Genomic DNA, 6,297 nt, shown 5'->3' with positions numbered 1-6,297 from the left:
GTTTTACCCCACTTTATTTTTTGTATATCTTTATTGGAGTATAATTGCTTCACAATGTTGTGTTAGTTTCTGCTGTACAACAAAGTGATTCAGCTATATGTATACATATATCACCATATCCCCTCCCTCTTGACCCTTCCTTCCACCCTCCCTATCCCACCTCTCGAGGTGATCACAAAGCACCAAGCTGATCTCCCTGTGCTATGCAGCAGCTTCCCACTAGCCATTGATTTTACATTTGGTAATGTATATATGTCAATGCTACTATCGCACTTCATCCCAGCTTCCCCTACCCCCTCTGTGCCCTCAAATCTTTTCTCTACATCTGCGTCTTTATTCCTGCCCTGCCACTAGGTTCATCAGTACCGTATTTTTTAGATTCCATATATGTGCGTTAGCATACGGTATTTGTTTTTCTCTTTCTAACTTACTGCACTCTGTAAGACAGGCTCTAGGTACATCCAGCTCATTAAGAATAACTCAATTTTGTTCCTTTTTATGGCTGAGTAATATTCCATTGTATATATGTGCCACATCTTCTTTATCCATTCATCTGTCAATGGACATTTAGGTTTCTTCCATGTCCTGGTTATTGTAAATAGTGCTGCAATGAACATAGTGGTGCATGTATATTTTTGAATTATGGTTTTCTCAGGGCATATGCCCAGGAGTGGGATTGCTGGGTCATATGGTAGTCCTATTTTTAGTGTTTTAAGGAAACTTCATAATGTTCTACATAGTGGCTGTATCAATTTACATTCCCACCAACAGTGCAGGAGGGTTGCCTTTTCTCCACACCCTCTCCAGCATTTACTGCTTGTAGATTTTTCATGATGGCCATTCTGACCAGTGTGAGGTGATACCTCATTGGGCTTTTGATTTGTATTTCTCTAATGATTAGTGATATTGAGCATCTTTTCATGTGTTTGTTGGCAATCTGTATATCTTCTTTGGAGAAATGTCTATTTAGGTCTTCCATACATTTATGGATTGGGTTTTTTGTTTTTTTGATATTGAGCTGCATGAACTCCTTGTATATTTTGGAGATTACTCCTTTGTCAATTGCTTCATTTGCAAATATTTTCTCCCATTCTGAGGATTGTCTTTTCATCTTGTTTATGGTTTCCTTTGCTGTGCAAAAGCTTTTAATTTCATTAGGTCCCATTTGTTTATTTTTTATTTTATTTCCATTGCTCTAGGGAGGTGGGTGAAAAAGGATCTTGTTGTGATTTATGCCAAAGAGCATTCTGCCTATGTTTTCCTCTAAGAGTTTTATAGTGTCTGGCCTTACATTTAGGTCTTTACTGCATTTTGAGGGTATTTTTGTGTATGGTGTTAGGAAGTGTTCTAATTTCACTCATTTACATGTAGCTGTACAGTTTTCTCAGCACCATTTATTGTCTTTTCTCCATTGTATATTCTTCCCTCCTTTATCAAAAATAAGGTGACCATATGTACATGGGTTTATCTCTGGGCTTTCTATCCTGTTCCATTGATCTATATTTCTCTTTTTGTGCCAGTACCATACTGTCTCGATTACTGCAGCTTTGTAATATAGTCTGAAGTCAGGGAGCCTGATTCCTCCAGCTCCGTTTTTCGTTCTCAAGATTGCTTTGGCTATTTGGGGTCTTTTATGTTTAACAGGAGTGTTTTTGAATTGACTATTTAACAAGCAGTTTTAGGATTTCAGAAAAATTGTGTAAAATAAGTACAGAGTTCTCATATGACTACTCTCCTTGACCCTGTAGAGAATTATTCCTATTTTTAACATCTTGCATTATGGTACATTATTTGGTACATTAATGTGATAATTAACAGATATTGATACATAATTACCAACTCTAAAGTCCTTATTTTACATGTGGATTCTCTCTTTGTGTTATGCAATTCCAGGTGTTTTGAGAAATGTCATGTATCTACCAATACAGTATCATGCAGAAGAGTTTGACTGTCCAAAATAATTCTGTGCCCAGCTATTCATCACCCACCTTCTCCTGAATCCCTGGCAGTCTCTGATCTTTTTCCCATCTACACTTTGTTTCTTCCATCTCTTTTTGTTCCTTACTCCTTTATATCAGTGAATAATACTCCATTTTATGGATGTACCACAGTTTTTTTTTATACATTCACCTGTTGAAATACATCTTAGTTGCTTCCAAATTTTGGCAATTATAAAATAAAGTTAATACTTGTATACAAATTTTTGTGTAGACATAAGTTTTCAACTCATTTGAGTGAATACCTAGAAGTGGAATTGCTGGATCATATGTATGGTATTGTTAGAAACTGCCAGACAGTCCTGTAAAATTGGATATACCATCTTGCATTCCCAGCTGCAATGAATGAGATTTACTTTTGGTTCACATACTTGCTAGCATTTGTTTTTGGTAGTGTTTTGGGGTTTAGATATTCTAATAAGTGTATATTCTAATAAGCCTTATTATTGTTTCAATTTGCAGTTTCCTACTGATACATAATGGTGACCATCTTCATATGCTTATTTGCCATCTGTGAGTGTATCTTCTTGGTGCAGCATCTGTTGAGATCTTTTGACCATTTTGTAATTAGGTTGTTTTTTAATTGATTAGTTTTGAGTTAGTTTTATATTTTGAATATATGTGTCCTTTATCAGATATGTGGGTTGCAAAATCTTTTTACAATGTGTGGTTTCTCTTTCCTTTCTTTCAACAGTATCTATCACAGAGCAGAATTTTGTAATTTTATTGAAATCTAACTTATTAATTTTCTCTTTCATAGATCACACTTTTGTTGCTATGTATAAGAAGTCATTGCAAAGTTCATGGTCACCTAGATTTTCTCCTATGTTACCTTCTAGAAGTTGTGTACTTTCGTTTTTTACATTTACATCTATGATGCAGTTTGAGTTGATTTTTGTGAAAGGTATAACATCTTTGTCTCAATTCGTTTCTTTGCTTGTAGATGTCTAGTTGTTCCAGTACAACTTGTTAAACAGACTTTTCCATCGACATTTCCTTCCTTCATTGAATTACCTTTGCTCTTTTGTCAATGACCTGTGAACTATATTTGTGTGGTTCAACTTTTAGGCCTTCTACTGTGTTCCCTTGATCTATTTGTCAGTTCTTTGCTGATACTACATTGCCCTGATCACTGTAGTTTTATAGTAAGTGTTGAGGTTAAGTAGTATCAGTTCTGCATGTTTTATTCTTTTTTAGACTGAGTTTTCCCATCAGTGGATCCATCAATGAATGAACTGATAACAAAATTTAGTCTATTAATACAGTGGAATACTAGTCAGCCATTGAAAAAGGAATAAAGTACTGATACATGCTGCTCTAGGTATAAACCTTAAAAACCTTATGTTAAATGAAAGAAGCCAGACACAAAAGGTTGGGTATGATACCATTTTTTATAATAATTCTAGAATAGGCCAATACATAGAGACAGAAAGTGATAACTAAGGACTGGTAGGACACGGCAATCAGGAGTGATTGCTTAATGGATATGGGATTGCATTTTTAGTAGGTAAATTGTTGTCACATTAGATGGTGGTATAGTCGCACAACATTATATATGTATTAAAAGCAACTAAAAAAATATATATAGCTAAATCACTTTGCTGTGCATCTGAAATTAACACAACATTGTAAATCAACTATACTTCAATAAAAATTTTTTTTAAAAAAAGAAACTGGAGGATTGGAAACAATGGCAGAGTAGAAGGACCTTGAGCTCACCTCCTCTCACAAGAAAACCAAAATCACAACTAACTGATGAACAACCATTGATAAAAAGGACTGGAATCTACTAAAAGAGATAGTCTACATCCAAAAACATAAAGAAGAAATCCAATGGGATGGTAGGAGGGGAGCACTTGCAATAGAGCCAAATCACATACCCCCCAAGGGTGTGATCCAAAAACTGCAGAATAATTATATCACAGAAATTCTCCCATAGGAGTGAGATATCTGAGCCCTATTTCAGCCTCCCCAGTCTGGGGTGCTGGCATTGGGAGAAGAGCCCAGAGTGTTTGGCTTTGAAGCCCAGCAGGGCTCAATTGCAGGAGCTCCACAGGACTAGGGGAAGCAGAGACTCCACTCTTGGAGGGTGCACACAAGGTCTCCTGTGCACTGAAACCTAAGGCAGAAGCAGTGACTTCATTGGAGTCTGGGCCAGACCTACCTGCTGGTTATAGATGGTCTCCTGAGGAGGCAGGGGGTGGCTATTACTCTCTCTCTGTAGTCACAAAAGCTGGTGGTGGAAATATCAGGGAGTGTTCATCTACTCGACCTCTTGATGGAGGCATACATCTTGCTTGGGTAATTAGCACCAAGACCTGGCCCAAGCCAACAGCTCTATGCTCTAGTGCTAGGATGCCTCAGGCCAAACAACCAACAAGGTGGGAACACAAGCCCACTCATCAACAGACAAGCTACCTTAGGAGTTCATGAACCTGAAGCCACCTCCACACATGCCCCTTTACATGACCCTACCCACCAGAGGGCCAAGACACAGCTCCACCCACAAGTGGGAAGGCACTGGTCCCTCCCAGCAGGAAGCCTGCACAAGTCTGTAGACCTGCCTCACCAACCAGGGGGTAGAAACCAGAAGCAAGAAAACTATAACCCTGCAGCCTGCAAAGCCATGTCCACAAATGCAGCTCAAAGCTTACATTGGGAGCAGCTGCTCCCTTGCCCTTACATGATGAGGGGGAAGTGTACAGCTGGGACACATAGAACATCCCTTACAGAGGGTCATATCTCCAAGTTTGAGAAGCACAAATAACTTTCTACATACATAAAAATACAAATAGAAATTTAGACAAAATGAGATAGAAGAAGAATATGTTCCAGATGAATGAAGGAGATAAAACCCCAGAAGAACAACTAAGTTGATGTGGAGGTAGGCAATCTACCCAAGAAATGATCAGAATAATGATCATAAAGATGATCCAAGAGCTTGAGAGAAGAATGGATGCACAGAGCAAGAAGTTGCTAGAAGTTTTTAACAGAGTTAGAAAATAAAAAGAACAACCAAATAGAGTTCAATAATGCAATAACTGAAATGAAAAATATAATAGAAGGAAGCAATAGCAGAATAAATGAAGCCAAAGAACAAATCAGTGAGCTGGAAGACAGAGTGGTGGAAATCACTGCCATGGAACAGAATAAAGAAAAAGAATGAAAAAAATGAGGACAGTTTAAAATACCTCTGGGACAACATCAAATGCACCAGCATTCACATTACAGAGGCCCCAGAAGAAGAAGAGAGAAATAAAGGGCCTGAGAAAATATTTCAAGAGATAATAGCTGAAAACTATCCTAACATAGGAAAGGAAGCAGTCACCCAAATCCAGGAAGTACAGAGAGTCCCATATAGGATTAACCCAAGGAGGAACACACCAAGACATATTGTAATCAAATTGATAAAGATTAAAGATATAAAGAAAATATAAAAAGCAACAAGGGAAAAGCAACAAATAACATTCAAGAGAATCTCCATAAGGTTATCAGCTGATCTTTCAGCAGAAACTCTGAAGTCCAGAAGGAAATGGCATGATATATGTTAAGTGATGAAAGGGGAAAACATACAACAAAGAATACACTACCCAGCAAGGCTCTTGTTCGGATTGACAGAGAAATCAAAAGTATTACAGACAAGCAAAAGCTAAAAGAATTCAGCTTTACAACAAATGCTAAAGGAGATTCTCTAGGCAGAAAAGAAATGGCCACAAATAGAAACAAAAAATAATTCGAAAATGGGAAAGATCACCAGTAAAAGCAAACATATAGTAAAGGTAGGAAATCATCCACCCACAAATATGATATCTTAACCAGTAATCATGAGAAAAGGCATGTACAAATGCAAAATATTGGAGATCCATTTGAAATTAAGAGCTCAGCAACTTTAAAAAATTATGTATAGACTTGTTATATCAAAACTTCATGTAAACCACAAACCAAAAATCTATTATATAATAGATATACACACACACACATACCAAAAACAAACCAAACACAACACTAAAGAAAGTCAACAAATCATAAAAAAAGAGAACGAAACAGGAAAGGAAGAAAAAGATCTACAAACACAAACCAAAAAAAAAAAAAAAATTAACAGGGCTTCGCTGGTGGCGCAGTGGTTGAGAGTCCACCTGCCAATGTAAGGGACGTGGGTTCATGCCCCGGTCCAGGAAGATCTCACATGCCGTGGAGTGGCTGGGCCCGTGAACCATGGCCACTGAGCCTGCGTGTCCAGAGCGTGTGCCCCACAACGGGAGAGGCCACAACAGTGAGAGGCCTGCGTACCGCAAAAAAA

This window comes from Aethalodelphis obliquidens, unplaced genomic scaffold (assembly GCF_003676395.1).
Source record: "Aethalodelphis obliquidens isolate GAN/ISIS:26980383/991018 unplaced genomic scaffold, ASM367639v1 scaffold85, whole genome shotgun sequence".
In the NCBI taxonomy this organism is placed as follows: Eukaryota; Metazoa; Chordata; class Mammalia; order Artiodactyla; family Delphinidae; genus Aethalodelphis; species Aethalodelphis obliquidens.
The sequence above is the reverse complement of the archived record's forward strand: the minus strand, read 5'-3'. Positions refer to the sequence as shown.